Source organism: Ailuropoda melanoleuca, chromosome 10, assembly GCF_002007445.2.
Source record: "Ailuropoda melanoleuca isolate Jingjing chromosome 10, ASM200744v2, whole genome shotgun sequence".
In the NCBI taxonomy this organism is placed as follows: Eukaryota; Metazoa; Chordata; class Mammalia; order Carnivora; family Ursidae; genus Ailuropoda; species Ailuropoda melanoleuca.
The window spans coordinates 67,614,145-67,638,520 of record NC_048227.1 but is presented as its reverse complement, the minus strand read 5'-3'; the positions used below and the strand labels follow the sequence as shown (position 1 = coordinate 67,638,520).

Genomic DNA, 24,376 nt, shown 5'->3' with positions numbered 1-24,376 from the left:
ATAAATGCACAAACCAACTACATTAAAGAGAAACTGAAGAATGACTTAAACCCACTCAGTCTCAAATTACTTTTATTAACCATTCTAGTAGTTGGTGACTTTCAGAATGTATTTGAAGGTAATATAATTCCTAGTGGATCCAAAAGTTGTATTAAAAATGATAAAAGTTAGGTTACCTGAGTGGTTCAGTTGGTTAAGCACCATACTTAGGCTCAGGTCATGATCTTAAGGTCCTGGGATTTGGGTGCCATGTCTGGCTCCATGCTAAGCAGGGAGCAGTCAGAGTGTCCCTCTCCCTCTCCCTCTGCCCCTCCCCCCTTCATACTCCCTCGGTTTTCTCTCAAATAAATATATAAGATTAAAAAAATAATAAGATAAATGTTAGGGGCATCTGGGTGGTTCAGTTGGTTAAATCTGACTCTTGATTTCATATTAGGTCATGATCTCAGGGTTGTGAGATTGAGCCTCAAGTAGGGCTCCATGCTGGGTGTGGAACCTGCTTAAGATTCTCTGTCTCCCTCTCTTTCTGCCCATACACTTTCCTCTCTCTCTTTCTCTCTCTCTAAAAGAAAGAAAGAAAGAAAGAAAGAAAGAAAGAAAGAAAGAAAGAAAGAAAGAAAGAAAGAAAAGGAAAAGATAAAAGTTGTACATATTTGTGAACTAAGAAATGAGCATGTATAAAAGGAAAATGTTAACTGTTCTACTAAAGACATTATGCTAATTTAAAATAACACCAGTCTAGGACAAGTTAAATCGTTTCAAACCTGGTCCATGAGACAGCACCTTTAAAGATCTCTATAAATTAATTTTGAAATAAATACATCACAGGCTTCACAGTCATAATTTTAAGAATTTTAAAATAGTGTACTATATTAGAAATGCAAAGGTATATTTATTAAAGTATAATATTTGATAAGAAAATTTTACTATAATTCATGTTAAATGGTTTAAAACAATAATTTATCATTATCTTTCATACTTCTACAGGTTACCTGGGCTCAAGTGAGTGATTCTCACTTGGAGTATCTTATGAAATTGCCCTCAGTTTGTAGCTGGGTCTAGAGGCAACTGAAGGTTCGGCCCAGTTAGACAGCCATGATGGGTGGATGTCAACTGGGAGCTCAGCTGCAGCTGTCAATTGGAGTGTCTTCATGTGGTCTTCCCTGTGGCTTCAGCTTCTCACAGAATGGCAGCTAATTTCCAAGAAAGTATCCCATGAGCAAGCATTCCAAAAGACAAAAAATGAAAGTTGCCAGATTAATTAAGTGTTCTGCCCAGAACAGGTGCACTTTAACCTGTTGGTCAAGCAGTTACAGGGTCAAATCTGATTCAAGGGGACAGAGAAATAGACTGTACCTCTTGATGTAGCAATAGAGAAGAGCATTTGAATTAAGAAATATTATTTGGGGAGCATGGGTGGCTCAGTTGGTTGAACATCCAACTCTTGGTTTCCTTGGTTTTGGCTCAGGTTATGATATCAAGGATGTGAGATCAAGCCCCACAACAGCACAGTGTCTGCTTGAGATTCTTTCCCCTCCTCCTTCTCCCTCCTCCTCTGCTCCTCCCCCACTCACGTTCTCTTTCTAAAATAAATGAATAAATAGAATATTTTTTAAAAAAAGATATTATTTAAGCCATCTTTGGAAAACATAATCTGTCACAACTTGCTTTCTAAGTGATGTAAAACAAAGAACAGTTGCATCATTTAGTACTAATAACTAGCATTTATTAAATATTAATTAGGTGTCAGTCACTGCTTAAATATGGATTAGTATGGACTTGGATTATTTCACTTAATTCTCAGAAATAAGCTTAGGAGGAAATTCAAGATTGTCTAAAATCATGCCTTTAGTTTACATGTATGGGTATGGCAAGAAGAATATATTACTATGATAAATATTAAAAATTTTATGTTTTAAGGCACTGAATTAAATTATGGTATTCATAATTAAAGTATTTTTAAGTAATAATTCATGCAGATTTACCTAAAAATCAATAGGTACCATGACAGAAAAATTATCAAATTTTTTTCTTTTAGTTTTGTAATTTATTGTTCTTACAGAATAGTCACTCATTATAACCAATGAAATGATGAAAAAAAAAGACTTTTTTATTCCCATCAACAGCAATTTATGCTGACAGCTGGTGTGAATCTTTCCACACCCTTCTCCATGATCTCATAAATATATATACTAATTTATTATACATAAGGGTTTGTTTGTTTTTACAGAAAATGGGATTCTATTTTACTACCCTCAAATTTTTTTTGCAACATTGCAGTATCGAAATTCTTCCAGGCCTGTAATTATATAGTCCTAATTAATTCTTTTTAAGAATTGTTGATATTATATAAAAGCATCATAATTTATTCAAGTAATCTATTAGTTTATTTCAAACCAAAATTGAAAAGTGAAATAATCTCTCCAAATAGGAGAAGCACATACAATAAAATACTCAGTGGATAGATGTAAAATGAAATAATATATCATGTTCTAGCCCTTCAGTATAAAAATTATTAAATATATAACTGCTATTTAATATTTAATATTCAGATAGAACGACTTACTTTACCCCCAAAAAACAAAAGTACATATATCAGAGCTTTATTGAACTATATTTTTAATCACTGTATTGAAGTACAATTAGCATACTGTAAATTTCACTAATCAAAGTGAAGTTTGATAAGTTTTAACATGCACTCAAAACACCATCACAATAAAGATAATGAACATAACCATTTCTCTCAAAAGTTTCTTCATCCCTTTTATAATTCCTTCATCTTGCTAGATTTATCCCTAAGTTATTCATATTTTTGATGCTATTATCAATGGCATTATTTAATATCAATTTCTGATTGTTCATTCCTGATATATAGAAATACGTTATATCAATTTTGTATTCTACAATCTTGCTAAGCTCAGTTATTACTCTCAGTATATTTTTTGTAGATTTTATAGGATTTTTTTACATGATGATCATGTTGTTCATGAGTAAAGACAGTTCTTCTTCTTCCTTTCCAATCCAGATAACTCTTGTGTCTCTTGCCTTATTGTCTGATTAGAACCTCTACTAGAATGTTGAATACAAATGAATGGTAAGCAAAATTCCTTGAGTTGTTGGGGGAATGCAAGCAGTCTTTCATCATTATGTATGATGTTAGTTAAGTGTTCATGAATGTCCTTTATCACTTTGAGGACCTTTCCTTTCTCAATTTGCTGAGATCTTTTTATCAGGAACAGATGTTGAATTTTGTGAATTGCTTTTCTGCATCAATTAGGATGACCATATAGTTTTTTTTTCTTTTTAGTCTGTGTTATGGACTGAATGTTTGTGTCCCCTTAAAATTTATATGTTGAAGCCCTACCTCCGCCAACATGACTGTAGTTGGAGTTAGAGCCTGTAAGGAGGTGATACAAGTTAAAAGAGGTCATAAGAGTAGGGCCCTAATCTGATAGGACTGGTGCCCTTTTAAGAAGAGGAAGAGATACCAGACCTTTCTGTTTTTGCCACATAAGGACACAGAGAGAAGGCAACCATCTTCAAGCCAGGAAGAGGAATTTCCTTACAAGAAACGGAATTGGCTAGCACCTAGATCTTGAACTTCCTAGCATCCAGAGCTGTGAGAAACAAATTTCTGCTGTGTAAGCCACCCAATCTATGGTATTTTGTTATAGAAGTACAAGCTGACTAAAACGGTCTGTTGATAGGTTGAATAGCCTTCATTAATTTTTAAATGTTAAGGTTGGTTTAAACCTTCCACTCTGGGATAAACACCACTTGGCCATGATGTATTATCATTTTTATATGTTGTATGATCAGTTGGCTAAAATTTTCCTAAGAGTAATTCCATCTATGATCATGATGGATATTAGTCTATAGTTTTGTCTTTTAACATCTTTATATGCTTTTGGTTTCAGAATAATATTAGCCTCATAGAATGAGTTAGGAACCATTCCTTCCCCTCCAATTTTCTAAAACAATTTGTGTAGAATTTATATTATGCCTTCCTTAAATGTATAATTCATCAGTAAAGACAACTGGGCCAGGAATTTTTCTTGTGGGAAGTTTTAAACTACAAATTCATTTTTAAAACAAATTTAGTAGTACTGAGGTTATCTATTTTTTCTTGAGTGAACTTTGGTAGTTTGTGTTTTTCAGGGAATTTAAACATTTCATATAAACGGTCAACTGTATTGTTATAAAGTTCTATCTGTAGAATCTATCGTGATATCAATTCTCACATTCCTGGAGTTTATATCTTCTATCATTACCTTGACCAGTCTAGCTGGAGTTTTATCAATTTTATTGATCTCACAAATTAGCTTGTAATACCATTGACTTTTCTCTACTGATTCTCTATTTTCTAATTCATTGATTGCCTCTCTAATCTTTATTATTTTCTTTCTTCTACTTTGTATTTCATTTACTATTAGCTGAGGCCTTTGATTCAAGATCTTTCTTTTGTCTAATATAGATGTTTTATGCTAGAAATTTCCCTCTAATTACTAGAGTAGCTACATTCCACAATTTTTTGTTTGATATTTTAATTTTCATCAGTTCAAATTTTTTGTATTTTCTTTTTTGATTTCTTCTTTGATCTATAGGTTCTGTAGAAGTGTACTATTTTTTCCCAATTATTTAGGGATTTTTCAGTGTCTTTCTGTTTTTCCTTCTAACTTAATTCGACTGTGGTCAGAAAACATACTTTGTATAATTTGAATTCTTTTAAATTTATTGAATTTAGTTGTTTTGTGGTGCTGAATATAGCCAATCATGGTAAATATACTCTATAAACTTGGAAAGAATGTGTGTGCTGTTGTCTACTAGAATGTTATATACTTGTCAATTAGTTCAATTTGATTGACAATGCTGTTCTAGTCTTCTATATATTTTCTAATTCTCTATTTCTATCAGTTAATGAAAGAGGAGTTAAAATATTTCTAAATATATTTATGGATTTGTCTATTTCTCATTGCAGTACTATCAGTTCTGTTTTATGTATTTTGAAGTTTTGTAACTAGATACATAAACATTGAGGATTGTTATGTCCTTTTGATGAGTTAATACTTTATTCTTCAGATATATCGTGCTCTGAAATCTATCTGAAATAATATAGTCAGTCTAGTTTTCTTTTGATTAGTCTTAGCATGATTTATCTTTTTCCTTTTCTGTTTTCTTTTGATTAGTCTTAGCATGATTTACCTTTTTCCTTTTCTGTTCAACCTATTTGTGTCTTTGTATTTAAAGTAGGTTTTTTTTAATAAGCCACAGGTAATTGGGTCTTTCTTTTTATCTGACAATCTCTGCCTTTTAATTGGAATATTTAGACCATTTACATTTAATGCTTATTAATGTGGTTGTTTTTAAATCTACCATATTGTTATTTGTTTTCTATTTTCCACATATGCTGGTTGTTCCCTTCTCCTCTTTCTCTTTTGAATTAATTAGGTTTTTGTGGTTCCATTTTATCTCCTCTATTACTTATTAGCTATAATTGTTTTTATTTTTTTATTTTTTTAAGATTTTATTTTTTTTATTTTTTAAAGATTTTTTTAATTTATTTGACAGAGAGAGACAGGCAGTGAGAGAGGGAACACAAGCCAGGGGAGTGGGAGAGGAAGAATCAGGCTCCTAGAAGAGGAGCCTGATGTGGGGCTCTATCCCAGAACACCAGGATCATGCCCTGAGCCAAAGGCAGACGCTTAACGACTGTGCCACCCAGGCGCCCCTAGCTATAATTGTTTTTAATTTTAGTGGCTGTTTATGGCTTATAGTATATTTTTTAAATTATCAGTTTACCCTTGAGTACTATTTTACCACTTCACATATAGTATAATCTTATAACAACATACTTTCATTTTTCCTATCCCTGTTTTGGTGCTATTGTTGATACATATTTTTCTTCTATATACGTTATAAACTCCAAAAATATTACTGTTATTTTGCCTAAGTCAATTTTTTCAATGTTTTAAATATTAAAAAATGAAGTATTCTATATGTAGCCATATAGATATCATTTCTAGTGTTCTTTTTGTCTTTGCATAGATCCAAGTTTCTATCTGCTATAATTTTTCTCCTGCCAGAGGACTTCCTTTACAAGTGTAAATCTGATTACGTCACTCTTCCACAAAAACTCTTCAATGGATTCCAATCACACTTAATATAAAACCCAAAATTCTAACCCATAACGTACTGGATTTTACAAGATCTGGTTCCAGGCTACCCTTCAGATTTAATTTCTCCTCTCACTCATACTTTAAGTCTTCTTCAGTCACACTAGTCCCCTGCCAAGTACATGCTTCTGTCAAAGTTTTTATAGTTGTTCTACCCTTTATCTGGGCAGCTCTTTCCCCAATTTATCACTTGTCCTGCTCTCTCATTCCATGGAAATCTCTCCTCCAATATCACCTTATCAGAAAGGACACACACACATTTCATTTCTTATGTTTTATATTACTTTATTTCTTTTCAGAGCACATAATACCACTTGAAATCATATTATGTTTTTGTTGATTATCTCTTAGCTCCATCATTAGAATTAGGCTCCATGAAGATAAGAACTTTGTTTTGTTCACCCATGTATCTCCAGTGCTTTGAACAGTGGTGGCTGACACATAGAACTGAGTTAGAAAAAAATTGCCCTTCAACAACTGCCTGAGTTGATTCTGATAAACATTATTATCTTATATCAAACAAATTCTGAAAAAGAGGATTTAAAGTAGGCTGGATTCTGGAAAGAATTCAAGAATAATACACAAGTTTGGCAAACTTGAAATTGCAGTTCCTTTTCTATTAATCTAAATAAGCTAGCTTTTAATTTCAAAGTTATAATTAAAGTTCCACCTCAGGGCGATAGAGGGTAAAGAACAAATGACAAGAGAGCCTTTTTTCTTCTTAATTGCCCCTCATCTTCCCCAAATCCTCCACATTTATTGAGTATACAAAGTCATTAGGAAGAAGGGAAGGGAGGGGAGGATGAAGTGCCACACTTCCTTGGAAGAAGGAAGGAGCTACCAGCCTACCCCTGTTCCCACCATCATAATCTGATAGCTTTAAACAGGTTTGAGTCCAAGAATTTTGGAAGTGGATAAGGTTTGTAAGGCTGCTCCATATTTGAGAGGCTTATTCAGTTATTTTATTCACTCAACTGGCTATGAATTAAGTGATGACCCAGATGAAGGACCCAGCACCAATGTCTTCTGTACATGGCATCTACATCCACCATTTCTGTGCTCTGGGTCACCTGCTAAGACACAGGGATCTTATTTAGAGTTGTATTATTAGTCCCTAATTTATAGTTAATATTTTTGTCTTACACCATTCTCAGTCATCATTTTCTATGACTTATAGAGATGAGTTTATGCTGTATAAATTCTAATGGAAGTAACTTCATATTTCATGTTTTTTCACCCACAAAAATATCCATACTTAGAGAAAAGACCATTATAAACTACTATGGTAGTAAATTTGGGGTACAGTTCCATAAGCAAGAATTATCTCCCAAATTCCTTTTACCACACCATGTTTTTGTAATTTATATGTTTCAGAAGTATTATGCAAAATAACTGCAAGAAATAAAGATACCATTGGAATCCATTTTTTTCTTTTGCTCCAGGAATATTCATGATTGCAAAAAGAGTTAGATATTTTGACTCTCCTAGTCTTTGTTTATACAGAAATTGTCTAAAACTATTCCTGTATAATCCACAGTTCACTCATGAGATTATTAACCCCCTAAAATTCAGTGTGCATTGTAATATTTATATGCTATTGACAATATTGAATTTTAACTGAGCCCTGTGCTCCTGGAAAACAACAAAGGTTAAGATATCCCCCCTTCCTTTGCATTGCAGGAAATGGACGGGTAAAGAAGGACTCTTCCCCCATGATTTCAATAAGAACTACAGATGGCCCCCAGTTAACTAGAGTGAGACCAGACAATGGTCTTCCAAATTCCCATTCTTTGCTTCATTAATGATCAGCAGAGCTGCTCATCCCACTGATCAATGTGTACAAAATGCTTCTTAACCAAACTTTGGTTAAACCCCTCTTCTTTTCCGAGGTTCCTAAACTTGGGTTCACTCTCATCCTGAGCCAGCACACAACCCTCTTCAAACAGGCTGGTCTCAGGGTAAAAACATTCTGAACTGCCATCAGATCATGCCACTCATCCACTTCTCCCCACCTAATTCTTTCCAACCCATTCCTTTCTATAAAAACCAACATTTTTTGCCCCACTCTTGAGAAGCTTGCCTTATCTCACAATAATCCTTTCAAATAAAGTCTTTTTTTTTTAAAGATTTTATTTATTTATTCGACAGAGATAGAGACAGCCAGTGAGAGAGAGAGGGAACACAAGCAGAGGGAGTGGGAGAGGAAGAAGCAGGCTCTCAGCAGAGGAGCCTGATGTGGGGCTTGATCCCATAACGCCGGGATCACGCCCTGAGCTGAAGGCAGACGCTCAACCACTGTGCCACCCAGGCGCCCCTCAAATAAAGTCTTTAATAATCCAGATTTGTTTTTGGTTTGACACTAAACACTGGACACCAACAGAGTATTTCTCAATAAGTACAATACAACCAGGTTTTGCACCAGCATTTGAAGAGTTTAATGTTTTCTCAGTTGTTCAACAGATAAAATATTTTGTTGGTAATGGGGCACAAAAAATACTTGCTTTCGGACACTGTAATCACAAAGCAAGATCCTGGCATAATAAGAGCTCTGAGTAACTGAGATTGAAGTAACAGCACAGGCCTGTCTTCCCTTCCCCCCACCCCCCCAGTTCGTGCCAAAATATGTGTTCAATGAATAGGATGGCTGGTGGAAACCAACCCTCCCCCACCCCACACCCGCAGATTTTTTTTCTTCCTTCTCTTTTCTTTCCTTTCTCTTTTTTTCTTTTTTTCTTTCTTGGTCTGCATATATATAGTTGAATTCAGGTAAGTGAAATGCAAGTGTATATGTCTTTTCCATACTCTAAAACACTACAATAGAAAGGGAGACAAAAGAAAATGTAATGCAATGTCATCTATCAGGAACCCTTAGAGGATGTGTCACTCTGAAATGTTGAAGCTTTGCTCACTTAAATCTCTTTGTAGAAATCTTTCTGAATCGTATTGCATATCTTATTGCTTTCTTCAACAAAGTACCCTAAATATAACTTAATCTTTTCTTAAATGATGTACAATCATCATTATTTGAAAATGAAATTCCACTCTAGTATAGAGTCATGATGCCTGCCTGGCCTGCTATGGTGCATAGGACTGTGTATTGCTGAACTTCCTGTGCTCTTTCTCCTTCTTCTCCTTCTTCTCTTCCTACCTCACCCCTCCTCCCTCCTCCCCCTCTCCCTCTCTTCCTCCTTCTTCTTTTTTTATGGCTACTGTCTCCTTTCTGTTGCAAAAGGTCCAAGATTTTTTTCACCTCTGTCATTTTATTTTCCTGTGACAGGAACTCTTCCCTTTCAAATGCTGCTTTTTATATGCTTTAGATTTGGGAAGAGTTGGAAGAAAGAAAGAAATTTCCACACTTCTAGGACCTGTTCCAGAGTGTTCCAGCTCTCAGGGAGGGCTCCAGGAGCTTTCCTATGTCAGACACTATCTATGAATAAACTCTGTAAACTTTGGCATTTTAATCTTGCTGTTCCCACCTTGGCTGTACCAGAGCTCTCTTTACTTCCTGACTTCCAGCCATGTTCCAAATGTCAAAGAAAAGTAAAATACACAGAAAAGAACATCTTAGAAGAGCATGGTGATGATAGGGTGAAAGCTGTTTTTTAAAGAATTTGAAGCAGCAGGCTGACAAATCATGCAAAATGATTTGATTGGAAAGACCAATTCCCTCTTAAGTAATACAGTTTCCAAAACCATATTTTTTAATAGATAGAAAGATCTGGAAATGTGATTTCATGGAAAATAATACCAGACTTAGAGCAAAGTTCTTGGTTCAAACTAAAGAGCTGTCATGTATTAGCTGTGTAACCTTAAATATGTGAATTATCTATGCTAATTTTTAGTTCCTCTACTATAAAATGGGAATAGGAATACTTGCTCTACACATATGATAATGTTGCTGTCAAGACCAAAAGTAGTAATGTTTTTAAAGTAGCTTATAAACTGTAACTATGTTAGAAGTAAATGGTCTATCTAGCCAACACAATCTATCATGGACAAAGTGAAGTATCTATTCACAAGTTTTCTGTGACTCAAGCCTATCATATCCTCAATGGCAGTTTCCCTAAATTCTCTGATGATACAAGCAGCTAGAGCAGTGTTTCCCAAATATTAATTGACACGAATCATGTTAACATGCATTGTGAAATGCAGATTCAGTTTTGGAGGGCTGGTGATCAATTGGAGGTTTTCTTAACAAGTGTCTGGATGATGCAAATGCAACCCACCTGGAGGCAGCTTGCTACTGGCCCGGTAGTTAGAACTGCAAAATCCCAGGCCTCACCCAGACCTATAGAAAGAGAATCTACACATAGCAAGATGACCCGGAATTTGCATGCATCTTAAAGTTTGAGAAGCACTTTCATAGCTTATAGTAGTGATTCTCAAAGTGAGAAATGAAGATTCTCAAACCCTCCTCCACCCAGACTGCAGAGGTTTCAGAGGGAAATGAGGAACAGATTACTGGAAACTGGAAGAAAGGAGATCCTTCTTATAAAGTGGCAAAGAACTTGGCTGAATTATGTTCTAGTGTTTTGAGAGAGGTAGAAATTTTGAGCAGTGAAAGTGGACATTAGTGGAGGAGATTTCTAAGCAAAGCATTGAAGGTGCAGCTTGGGTCCTCCTTACTGCTTTAGTAAAATTCAAGAGGAGAGAAATGAAGAAGGAAGTGTTAAATGTAAAAGAACCAAAACTTGGAGATTTGAAACATTCTAAGCCTACTGATATTGCAAAAGAATTAAAAAGCTTGTTCTGAAGAGAATGCTAAGGGTATGGCTGAGCAACCACTTGATAAAGAGATCATAGATGTGGCTCATGGATTTAATTGGTCATCTCAGCAGGAACCAGGAATACAAATGAGATTATACCAACAGAGATACTGCCAGTTTGGATCAAAAGGGGCATAGAAAGTGGAACAGAATGAAGAGAGGTTATCAGACTTCTTGGATTCTATAGGATGGAACCATAGAGCTGTTTGGCTGTAAGCATGTTTTACCCTTTGAGAAAAGAGAAAAATGGTCCTTAAGGTGGTTCAGAGATCATCAGGATCACTAACTCAGTTTCAACAAGTCAGATGGCCTCTGCCTGACATGAGGATGTGACCCCTGATTAGGGTTCAGAAAATAGGGAATCAAACTGGAGAGAATTATTCTTGAGATTTAAGATCTAATAGAATTTTCCCTATGAGGTTTTGGACTTGCTTGGAATCAATCATCTTTTCCTTCTTTCTCTCCTTTTTGGAATGAGAATGTCTATCCTATGCCTGTCCCATCACCATACTTTGGAAGGACATAACTTGTCTGGTTTCACAGGTTCACAGCGAGAAAGAGGAATTTTGCCTCAGGATGAATCATACCTCACATCTCACCCATATCTGATTTAGATGATATTTAGGTGAGATTTCAGACTTTAAACTTTGGAGTTGATGCTGGAATGAGTTAAGACTTTGAGGACTGTTGGGATGGAATAAATATGTTTTGCATGTAATAAGGACATGAATTTTAGGGTACAAGGGGAAGAATGCTAGGGACTGAATTGTGTCTCCCAAATTCATTTGTTGAAGTCAGTCAATGTGACTGTATTTGGAGATAGGATCTTTTAGAAGTACTTAAGATTAAATGAGGTCTTAAGAGTGGGGCCCTAATCTAACAGGATTTGTGGTCAGAGGAAGAGATCTCTCCTCCACATGTATGTGCACTAAGGAAAAACCATATAAGAACACGACAAAAATTCAACTGTCTGAAAGCTAGGAAGAGGGCCCTCAGCAGGAACTGAATCAGCCAACATCTTGATCTTGGACTTCCCAGTCTCCAGAATTGTGAGAGATAAATAAATGTCTGTGTATAAGCCATCCAGTCTATGGAGTTTTTTGTCATAGCAGCCTGAGCAGACTAAGAAAGCAATCACGAAGAAGGAAGATATGATGAGATGTGAAGGATGAGTAGGAGTTAACTGTGTGAAGGGACTAGAGGAAGAAGAGAGTTCCAGAGGGTGGGAACAGCATATGGAGAGGCCTGGAGGTAGGAAGCATCAAGGTACATTCCCAGGGACTAAAAGAAAGAGGATTTAGCTGGGCAGGCTCCCCAGGCTCCCCACATGATCAGATTTTACAGTTAGAAAAGAATGGGTTAGAGGAGGGGAAAAGTTCAGGGAGACCAAATAGGTTGGTATACTCCCAATGAGATATAATGGTGGCTTATGCTAGGGTGTTGATGTTGACGGTGATAAAGCTTAAGGGATATTTGGGAAGGAAAATCAGTAAAATTTAGTGGTGGATTAGATGTGGGGTGGTGAGAGAGGGATTGTTAAGCATGTACCCTGGATTTTTTACTTGTTCAACTGGATAAATGATGTTGCCATTCACTGGGCATTTAAGTTCTGTATCTATTAAGATACAACTAACATATGGAAGTTATATAAGTGAATTCTGACTATCTCAGTGCAAAGAAATGGAGAAGAAATGCTGTCATGAACTCACCAAATCAAAGGCTGCTGGAGCATAAGACCCGGAAACCAGACAGTAGTCAAACCAGGTCCAGAAGTCCGGGAATCAGTGGTAATAAGAAGAGTCTTTTGACAAGAATCATCTGCCCAAATACCCCTGACATTGCAAGAATCATGCCACCATAACCAAACATGAGTCCTCATCCTATCTCCATTTATGTGCTCCATTTTCAAATTTACATTTCCAGGTAGCAGTGTCTAATTCACTAAGTCATATGCCTAAGGTTTGTCTTCGAAGAGCAGGGAAAGAGAGGAACTGACATCTTCAATGTTATTAGTGGGAGGTGGGACACTTATTTTTTCCAAGACTGTATTACTAAGGACTGCTCCAATAGGAATGTGGTAAAATGCAAGAGAGTCAGAAATAAAATAAAAAACATACACAATGGTCCACACCTTTGGCAGACCAACATTCACTCATATACTTCTTCCCAAAATTACACTTCCCAAAAGACTGTTCCTCCTAACATAATGTAGGTGTTACTTATGCCACAAAACACACTTCTTTTCCAAATGAAGATAATCCCACATCTCTCATTATTCTACCCAGTTACAAGTCTATGAATTTCAGGTAATGTCTCTTCCTCCTCTAGTTTCATTGTGATATATATTCTTTACCCTGAAAACTCAATTCTAGGATTAACCATCATTGATAAGCCATATATACTCTAGTATAGAGTATAGAGAAAAGAACTCTTCACCGGATCAGTGGTTTTTGGCTAGAGAAATAAAATGTGATCTTAAGGGACTATTCTTCTATTTGAACTCCAAGGATTCTGTGATCAATTAGTCAATTGGAAAAGAAGCCTATAGTCACCCCCATTTCATACCTTGCTGACATTATAGTAACAGGCCCAGCATTCCCCCAGTGATGAGTGACCTATCTGGCTTCTACCATTTTAGGGACTCACTGTTCTTACTGAAATCAGGAAACCCAGTTCTATTTTAGCTTCTCCCATAGCCTCTAAAGAACAACCAAGAACACCCCTTTTGTAATATGCCAGAGCTTCAATCACAGCAGATGTCTCAAAACCCCAGTAAATGGAATGTATTCTAGGACTGCTTGAGGAATGTATTTAATGGACAGGTGATCAGGACACCAATGATAAATCAAATCCAGTATTCTAGTCTCCCAATTATTTGAATTATTTTCTCTACATTATATTAGACATTTCTGACATCTCAAGTTCATTTGTAAGTCTAGTTTAGTGTTACCCAGGCCAATTTCTTTCCATCACATTGTATCAGGAATTAGGAATCTCCTAAAACTGAACTCATATCAATAATTATATTCAGCCTAATCTAAAATTATTTCTCCATCTTTGGTCACATACACTAAAATTCTATTATTATATATGCTCTCCAAATTACTGCCGATGTGAATTGGTAAAGTCCTCCAATATTTTGATGTCTAAGCCTTCTCTTTCCAGATTTCACTTTTATAATTGGTGTCCTGGGGCTTTCTGTGTTCTAACTCTGAATACAAGTCTGCAAATAATTCTAATTCCCTCTAGCAGCATAACCACCTCATTTAAGGGAATAATAGTCACATGTTGATTCCATAAACTCTATGTATCCTTCTAATAAATCCCTCCCTTCCCCTTTTATTGTTGGCTGAAGGAGACCAGTAATGCTTTCTGTTATTTGCAATCAAAAGCATCTTATAAAATCAAAGAATTTAGAACCAGGAAGTAGGGTGTTACAGAAAAGCATGAGAGCCTCCTTGATGTTATAGGAAGATAATCTGGAAGTTCCTGGTATACAATGACCAAAAAGTAATTAAATTATCATCTTTGGTCACCTGCACTCAGGTACCCAATAGGGATAAAATCTGGGAGGACATTTTTGCCACCACCAGTGAAGGATTTGACCAGGTCAGTGACTATGGGTAGAGGTTAGTGTTTTTAATAGCATTAGAATCTTTAAAAAAGAGATAATTAAATTTAAATCCCTAAATGTTTGGCTCACGGTATGAGCCAAAACCTGGGAAGATCTAGTGACTATTCTGGAAGTGACTGTTCTAGTTCTGACTGAAAGAATCTTTCATCTCTGGCAAAACCTCGGCCAAAATCAGACTTTCATCATGCCCAGGATGAATACTTTTGGGGTTGTCACAGTTTAATGTCCATCTAGTTCTCACATGAAAGTAAAATTGTGAACAGGTGGTACCAAAAGAATTTGGATGAAGGCATAGGGAAAGAGCCCTCCCAAATAAGTACCCTTGTCTTCTAAAGCAATCCCTACTTTTCTGACTGGTCAGGCTTGGGAAATCATCAAGAACTGAGGTCATTCTGTAGTTCCCAGAGCCACAGAGGATCATAAACATATTTTAGGAGGAATATTTTGGCCATAACACAAAAACCACTGCAGCAAAATACCATTATTACCCTCTAAGCTTGGAATAAATGCTTGCGATAAATAAAAAAAATCTTTGCCTTTCAATCAGTTACTCGAGATGCAAAGAAGCAATAGGAAAAGCCTTGATCAGGTGCTCGAACTGGTTCCCTTGACATTGGAGAGGATGAGGACCAGGCTCTTCTAGACTCAGTAGTGGGAGGTTGAGAATCTACCCTTCTCAGGACTGGAATTTCACAAAACTGAAAAGGCAATGTTTGAAGAAGGAGAGTCTAGGAAAAGAGGTAGATGTCAATTAGAGATATGTTGAGAGCGAAATGTTTTGAGACATATGAAAAAAGAAGCAGGTAACTAGATCTACAGATCTTAAACTGTGAGACGCCTGGACCAAAAGTATTAATTTGAAAATACCTTATATATTGGGGTGCCTGAGTGGCTCGGCCAGTTAAGTGTCTGCCTTTGGCTCAGGTCATGATCTCAGGGTCCCAGTATCAAGCCCCGAGTCAGACTCCCTGCTCAGCAGAGGGCCTGCTTCTCTCTTTCCCTCTGCCCTTCCCCTCAACCCTGCTCATGCTCTCTCTCTCTCTAACTCATGTGCTCACGTATGCACTCTCTCTCAAATAAATAAATAAAGTATTTAAAAAATATATCTTGCATATGTATGTTAAATTAAGCAAGGATTCTGAATGACATGTGTTAGAAAGACAGTGAAGATTAAAAAGACAAGTGAAGTTCCAGCACCGAGCCTTAAGGACATGCCTGCCTTTAAAGGTCAAGAAGAGGATGAATAAGCAAGAAACAAAAGAATTGATCAGAGATGTGGAAAACCAAGAGATTGTTGTGTCACAGAAATCAAGGGAAGAATGTTTTAAAAGCAGGGAATGATAAATACCGGTGAATGCTACTGAGAGGTGAAGTCAAATGAAAATTTAAAATTATCTCAGGAATTATGATGTGGAGGACATTGGTGACCTTCCTTAGAGCTTGTTTTCATGGAGTGATGAGGCTAGAAGCCAGACTGGAGTAGGTTGAGCAATGAGTGGGAGGTGAGGAATTGTAGACAGCTGGTGTCATTAACAACTCCTTGAAGAAATGTGGCTGCAAAGAGAGAGAAGGACAGGATAGTACCTGAAGGGAGGGGAGGGTTTCATTTTCTGTGGGGTATTTTGGGTCTGTGTAGTTGAAGAAACTTCATTGTGTTTAAAATCAAAAAGGAAGAATGTAGAAGGCCAGATCAAATACACACAAGAGAAAACGAATAATAAATAGTATAATGTTATGGAGAAAGTGGGAGGCTTTGAAGTCCAAAGCACAGGTGGTGGGTTAGTCTCAGCCAGGAGGAGATAGTCCCTGTGTCGTAATGAGATGGGAGACCCTGTGCAGAAACGTATATTTTGTGTTTGAAATAGAAAAGATGAGGGAGTTCTCAAAAGTTGGCTGCTATTTTCTCTATAAAGGAAGAATAGCATCTGCTGAGCATGAAGGTGCTCGAGTTGAGTTTTTTAGCCTCCACATTGTTGACATTTTGGACCAGACAATTCTGTACGATACAGGTCTTTCCTGTGTATTATTGTATATTGAGCAGGAGTACCCCACCCTTGTCCTGCCAGCTGCGACAGTCAAAACTGTCTTCACACATTGCCAGAGGTCCCCTAGGGGCTGGGATTGGGGGCAAAATCACCCCTGGTTGGGAATTGTTGGGCTAGAGAGAGTAGAATAAAATGGAGAAGGTCTGAAAGGGTCGTGTAGGGTGGGAGAGTAAATTGACCAAATAGATGCAGAGGCTCGGAGAGCAGTCTTGAGGCCCCCTTGACGTTGGACACAGATCCTGGTGCCATCAGTCCACCATACTGTACTTTTTCTACCAAGGCCTGGCAGCTGGGGCACAGGCCTTGAAAAAGTAGATGTTTGTGTTCCCCAGGGATTGAGGCTTTTGCCAGAGAAATGTGACAAAAGGACAGAGGGACAAAAGGTTTAGGATATTGGCAAAATATTTATTGAAATTATGAAACACAGAATCTAAGCAGGTTGTGGGGCAAAGGACAAAGGAAAAAATTATCTTTTTAAAGAAGAATGGTGTAGGGGTGCCTGGGTGGCTCAGTCGGTTAAGCGTCTGCCTTTGGCTCAGATCATAATCCCAGGGTCCTGGGATCTAGTCCCCGCACTGCGCTCCCTGCTCAGCAGGGAGCCTGCTTCTCCCTCTGCCTCTGCCCCCAACTCATTCTCTCTCTCTCTCTCAAATAAATAAATAAAATCTTTTTAAAAAAATAATGTAATTAGTTTAGGACCTAGAAATGAAGTTTTGGCCTAAGCATCTTTGAGATACACAGACACGCAGATGCACACTCACACACACAAACCACACACATATTTCAAAAACAATTTTACATCATCACTTCTTCCTGTACTAAATGAAGGAAATAAGAATAAATAAAAATAATGAGTTTGTATCCCAATTTCAACACATTGTTTCTGTGTTCAGTTTCTCCTGAACTAGATCTGAAAGCTGCTGCAATTTTATATTTGCATTTCAAATTTCCAAGTCCTTTATTTGCTGCAGGTAATGCATAAAACAGGGAGGCACTTATGAAATGATAAAGGACTCTGTCTTTACTTAAGATTGGTCACCAAAATGTCTTGAAATGCTGTTGTAGAGCAGTGCCCAGAATTGCATCTTTATTTTTCAGAAAGAGCAGTAACACTGAAGAAGGAAATTAATAACAAAGTCTACTTTGAGTGGTGGAAAGAACCGATAAGCCAGTTTCTTTTAACTGTAGATAGCATGTGAGGGGTAAGACAAAATGAAACAACAGCCGAAAAACAAAACAAAACCAAACCTGAAAACGAAACAAAACGAATACTCACAACCCTGTTTTAAATTGAACTAAAAACTTCCAAACAAAGAGGAAAGCAAATCATAACCAAAACAGAAAAGTAGCTACATCTTTTAATCAACCAAACAGGGTTTGGATAATTTGAATCCACGAAGAAGAGTGGAAGAGGCAGGGTAGAACAGCCAATGCTGAGAAAAGTCCTCTTCGACTAGTTCAGATAATTCCTTCCACGTGCCAAATTTCTGTAGCTTGAAAAAGAAATCGCACCTGGATGTTTAGCTATTTTACATTTATATGTTTAAAATTTTTTTACCTTTATGTGTATGTTTTTTAATGACAAGGAAGATATGAAATATATTAAATATGATTATCTATAAGGAGGGAAGAATTGGGTTTCTTTTTTCCTTCATTTTTTCCCCAAATTTTTACAAAAATATGTCTCTGTACCAAAATAAAAGTTACCACATTTTAATGATTTGGCATCAAAAGAAAGTAAAGAAATAAGCGGTCAGCATAAGCAGAAAACTGTAATGACTAGAAAGAGAAAATCAATGATAAAACCTCTTCCATTTCCTACTTGTTTCCATGTTTTTAAACGAGAAAATTCAGAGCTTTAACAAAAGCGTTACACATCTGCCTTCAAGGTCAAATAGGAAAGAGAGATATTACTCACCACAAATGAAGTTTATAAAGGCAGGACAGAGGAGAAGGGAGGCAAACCAGAAAAAAAAAAAAAGTTTATTTGTACTGAAAGAGGGCCCAACTTGGCTGCCTTATGAGATATGCCAAACACACTGTAATTATAAGAATTTTAAGTTTTCTTCTTTTTGTTGGTTCATGTCTCCTAAATTTCCATAGTAAATATGTATTACGTTTGTGATAAGAATATAAAATTGTAGAAATACAAAAGGCAAAATCAATTTAAGAGGGAAAAATGTAAGTTGAATGGGAGTATGAATACTGTAAGAAAGGAGAAAAACAGAAAATTTCTCAGGATATCCTGGTTTTTATCATTTCTTGAAGACATGCAGGATAATGGTTTTTATTTTGGTAGGATTAGCTGAACATAGAGGAGTCACATATAGATTCTGCTCTGAATTTGATATGTCCTATTAAATATCCATAATTTCTTTACAAAATTGAATAATCAATTCTTCAAAATATTTTTCATTTAAAGATATTGGTGATGATGGGTAGGTAGATAGAATAGATACAAATTCTATCTCTCTGGTCTTTCAGTGATTATTGTATTAGAATTCTGATAGTAGGGGCGCCTGGGTGGCACAGCGGTTAAGCGTCTGCCCTTCGGCTCAGGGCGTGATCCCGGCGTTATGGGATCGAGCCCCACATCAGGCTCCTCCGCTATGAGCCTGCTTCTTCCTCTCCCATTCCCCCTACTTGTGTTCCCTCTCTCGCTGGCTGTCTCTATCTCTGTCGAATAAATAAATAAAATCTTTAAAAAAAAAAAAAAAAGAATTCTGATAGTAGGTTCTCCAAGTACTTAATAATAATCAACTGGTATTAATAAGTAATACTATTATATTAATAATAAATACTATTTTAATACACATAATGTTTTATTGAATTTAANGATAGTAGGTTCTCCAAGTACTTAATAATAATCAACTAGTATTAATAAGTAATACTATTATATTAATAATAAATACTATTTTAATACACATAATGTTTTATTGAATTTAATTAATATAATATAATATTGAATTAATCATAACAAATATTTAACTAATATGACATCATAATTAATATTATTGATTATTAATAGTTGCTATAATACCTTATAGTTACAGAGCATTTTCTGATATGCATACAATATATAATTTGATCTTTACAACAACCCTTTCGATTAGGAGTCCCATGATTTTACAGAAGAAATTGAGGCTAAATGTTTAAATAATCCACAAAAATGAGAGCTAGTTTTAAAAATAGGTCTTCTGATTCTTAATCTAGCTCTATTGCCCCTGTATCATTTTGCGTAGTTTAAGCTGCCTACTCTGAGAAAGTTAACGTCTCCTGGAAACGTTTTGTTCACAACAGTGCTGTGAGGTAGAGTTAATAGTAATTTTCCACACATCAAAAAATATGAATGCTATTACTTGTCTATGTTTAACTTAATAGGAAAGAGTGTGGAGTATAGAAGTGATTCATAACTTAAAAACATTCACTTGGTTTGACTACTCAGTAAAAGTATGTATTTCTCAAGCTGAGAAATTCTAGTGTTTTCCTCTGTGGTCTTGAAAATGTTTCTTGACTTTATACTCTCTACTTACTACTTTTCAAGCTTAAATATTTAATAATTCTATTTAGTATGATGTCAACTTCATTTGTTTAGTTATTTATTTATTTATTGCTTAAGGCATTCCATGGTTCTTGAGAAAGATTTTTTGTAAACTAGTTCTGAAAGAAAAACATTCTTTTTGTAATAGCTTTATTCAAATATAATTCACATACCATAAAAATCACCCATTTAGAGTGTGCAATTCAATATCTTTTAACATATTCACAGAGTCATTCAACTGAACATTTTTATCATTCCCCAAAAGAAATCTTGTACCCTTTAGTGGTGACCTTTCACTCCCCCAGGAACCCAACTCAAGACAATCACTAATTTACTTTCTGTCCCTGTAGACTACCTATTCTAGACATTTCTATAAATGGAACCATAACATATGTGGTCTTCTGTGACTGCAGTCTTTAACTTAGCATAAAGTTTTCAAGGTTCTTCCATGTTGCAATTTGTGTCAGTATTTCATTCCTTTTTATTGCTAAATCATATTTCATTGTATGGATATACCATATTTTATCAGTTGATAGACATTTATGTTGTTTCCACCCTTGGCTATTATAAATAATGCTGCTATATATTATGAATAGTGCTATTATGAACAATCATGGACAGATTTTTATGTACATAGATATTTCATTTCTCTTGGGTATATACTTAGCATGGAATTGCTGGTTCATTTGGTAACTCTGTATTTACCCTTTTAAAAAACTGCCAGGCTATTTTCCAAAGCAGCTGCACCATTTTACATTCCCACCAGCCATGTGTGTAAATTTAAAACACTTTTTCAAGGAGAGGGAAATGATGATGCTACATACACTTAATAAAATGTACTTAATGGAACATTATATACAGCCTATTAGTTAATTGAAAAGTTTCACAAATTTACATTTCCTAACTTTCTTCTTACAGTAATTTATTCTACCTTATTAATACCTATGGAATAAAAGAAATCAGCTCTAGGATTACTTAAGTAAACTAAATTCCTTATAATGGCTACTTACTTTTGAAAATATTGAAATTAAATTCTTGATAGAGATATATGTGGATTTCAATATTAAGAATATAAAATAGGCTCTCTTTGTCACATCTACTGTGAGAATAAAGACCATTCTCAGCAATTAGACTGTTGACATTCCAGAAAATGTTGACATCACTCTGAAGGGACGCACTGTTATCTTGAAAGGCCTCAGAGGAACTCTGCAAAGGGACTTCAGTCACATCAATGTAGAACTCAGTCTCCTTGGAAAGATGAAGAAGAGGCTCCAAGTTGACAAACGGTGAGAAATAGAAAAGAACTGACTACTGTTCGCACTATCTGTAGTCATATACAGAACATGGGCAAGGGTGTTACACTGGGTTTCCGTCACAAGATGAGGTTTGTGTGTGCTCACTTCCCCATCAATGTTGTTATTCAGGAGAATGGTTCTCTTGTTGAAATCCAAATTTTCTTGGGTGAAAAATACATCCACAGGGTTTGGATGAGGCCAGGTGTTGCCTGTTCAGTATCTCAAGCCCAGAAAGATGAGTTAATGCTTGAAGAAAATGACATTGAACTTGAGTCAAACTCAGCTGCTTTGATTCAGCAAGCCACAACAGGTAAAAACAAGGATACCAGAAAATTCTGGGGATGGTGCCTACGTTTCTGAAAAAGGAGCAGTTCAGCAGGCTGAGGAATAAGATCTAAGTTGTCCAGCTATGGAAACAGCAAGATGCCAGATGATTTTTCAGACTTATTTGTGATATTTTAAAGATGCAATAACAGCTGTATTGATTTGGGGCTTTTTCTTAAACCAATATTCTTTCCAACTATTTGGCAAGTAAACCATTCAGAAGTAAATTGTAGTGTGCCAAGAACAGTAACAGAAAGAATAGAACAGGAGTTTTTTCTGGTAAAACTTCATGGAAAAGTGGTTTCAATTTGATTTCTTGAAGGATATTAAGGGTATTTCAGCAAGAGGAATATGGTACCAGCAACAGGCCACACCATGTGGCTGTTCACCATTGGATGTAGAACTTTTGGGGGCGGTCCTGAAGGTGTCTAAGTTTACAGAGGCATGGATTTGAATATTTGTGAGGTCAGTGTGCTTGCGTCACTTGTCTGGATACCAGTAACTTTTTGTGAAAAAGGAGCTGAGGAGTGGAACAAAGTGATGACTTAATAAGTTCAATTTGTGTTCAGGATAAACATGGTGGTTGTGTCCAGGATCCTCTCAATCTTACTCTCTACCCTACCTCAGCCATTTATTCCCATAAGCAAGTCCTTGATATTTTTAGAAACTGATAACCTTTCCATAATCTCCTAATTCCATGTGTCACATTTTAAATATGTTACCATGCTAGATAATTTAGCAGGTTTCCTCTTCCCTTGTCTGCTTCCTGCAATTTTCCCCATCTCACTTGATGGAAACTCCAACCTTCAGGTTTCTCGGGCAAAAGACAACGTTCAACCTTGATTTCTCTTACACACTACACATTCAATCCATCAAAAAAGTACAGGCTCTGCCTTCAAAGTAAGGTACGTTTAAAGACTTAAAAGAAATTAAGAAAAAGAGCAACCACATGGAATATATTGAAAGATCTTGATTTAAAATGAACCAACTGGACTTTTTATTTTAAGGAGTTAATCTTTGGTCTGATGATAATCATTAAATTTTTAAGAAATATGAGTGAAATGGTCAACTATAAATGGCTTTGAAATATTTGAAGTGGGGTAGGGGAAGGCACTGGATGAGGTTCTAAGTGAAACAGATTACCTATAAATTGATATTTGTTGAAACTGGAAAAAATAAAGAATATGAAATAGATGAAAAGTTTAGACACCTGATTATTTCATTTCTTATTCATTACTGTTCAAGCTATGAGAGTATCATAATAGTGGAAAACATTACACCCATTTAATATTTGGGAGAAACTGGAAAAACTAACAATCTCAGTGGGTGTTCAAAAACTATTTTTATAATCTAAGAGCCAGATTAAGTATCTCAAACTCAACACATTTTAAGCTTAGTAATTTGTAGAAACCCTATCTGCCAGTTTCGGACCATTAAGTCTAACAGATATATGGGTCACTGATTTGGAATTCTTCCCTTCACTTTTCCTGTGTTAATTTCAACATGTCCCTCTCATTCCCACAGTCGAGACCAGTATTAATTGTACTAAACAAATAGACCACCTGTTACGCATTCAGTAGATGCAATTTGCTCAGGTAAAATCTACAACACAGATCTGCTTTTACCTTAGCCCGTTATGAATCTATATATTGCAGAAGAATGTTCCAAGTGAATTTGAAAAATAAGTTCAGTGGACAAAGGACCATAGGTGAATTCTGATCCGTTTACAGAAACCCAGGGCTAAGACAAAGTTCTGCCTTGAAAGACAGTATGAAAGTCTGAATATGTAGTGCAAACAGCGCAATTATTTTGCAATGAAATTGGGAAGCCAAGTGCTGTCGTGTCATAGTTGTAAATCATTCCTCCAAAACAGGAACAGACACATGTGGTTTCATTTCATTTTATTTCATGAAAAAATCTTCAGTTGGGCAGAATAATGTCTTCTAACTTTTCTGAGTTTATTTGGTTTTTCTGGAAAAGTGTATGATCTTTTATGGGGCAGAGAATGAAGAGGGAAACAGTTTTTTAAGAAAAAGTGATTTCTTTTAAAAATGTATCTAATGAATTAAAAACTAAGGAAACAGTGTATATTTTTCTCTGGTCAGAGAAAGAAACTTTTTCTTTCATTTCACTCAGTTGAAATAATATACTCGCCTCAAGTCATAAAATTCAAACGTTTCAGATACAAGGGCTCCTAAAGGTCATTGTTGACATTCCCTGCCCAGCCTTTTTGCCCTGAATCCTTGGTTTCCTGATTCTTCAAGCACTGAGCAATAATATTGTTCTTTTCACTTAGAGACTTTGCCATCATTCCCATTTTCTAAAGGCTTATAGAAGTATAAAGTTGGTTAGTTGGCAAACTTTTTGGTCCTACTTAAATAAAGAGTGGAGACACTTGTAGGACCCACTGCCTACCAAACCTGAGGCTGTTTCCCTGACACCTCTAATGGATATTACTTAAATAGAGGACAGAACTTGAAAAGTGACAACCATGTGAAGAACCACATAATCCTAACCTTCTTGCTTACCACACTTTTCTGAGTCTTCCTTTTAAGAATCCTCTAGACACTGTTCTTTGACTACTCTGGACATTAATTC

General features: G+C 36.0%; 1 pseudogene; it reads left to right on the top strand.

The window, feature by feature from the left end:
• Nucleotides 1-3,374: 3,374 nt before the first annotated feature.
• Nucleotides 3,375-22,981, top strand: LOC109489509 (annotated as a pseudogene).
• The last annotated feature ends 1,395 nt before the right edge of the window (nt 22,982-24,376 follow it).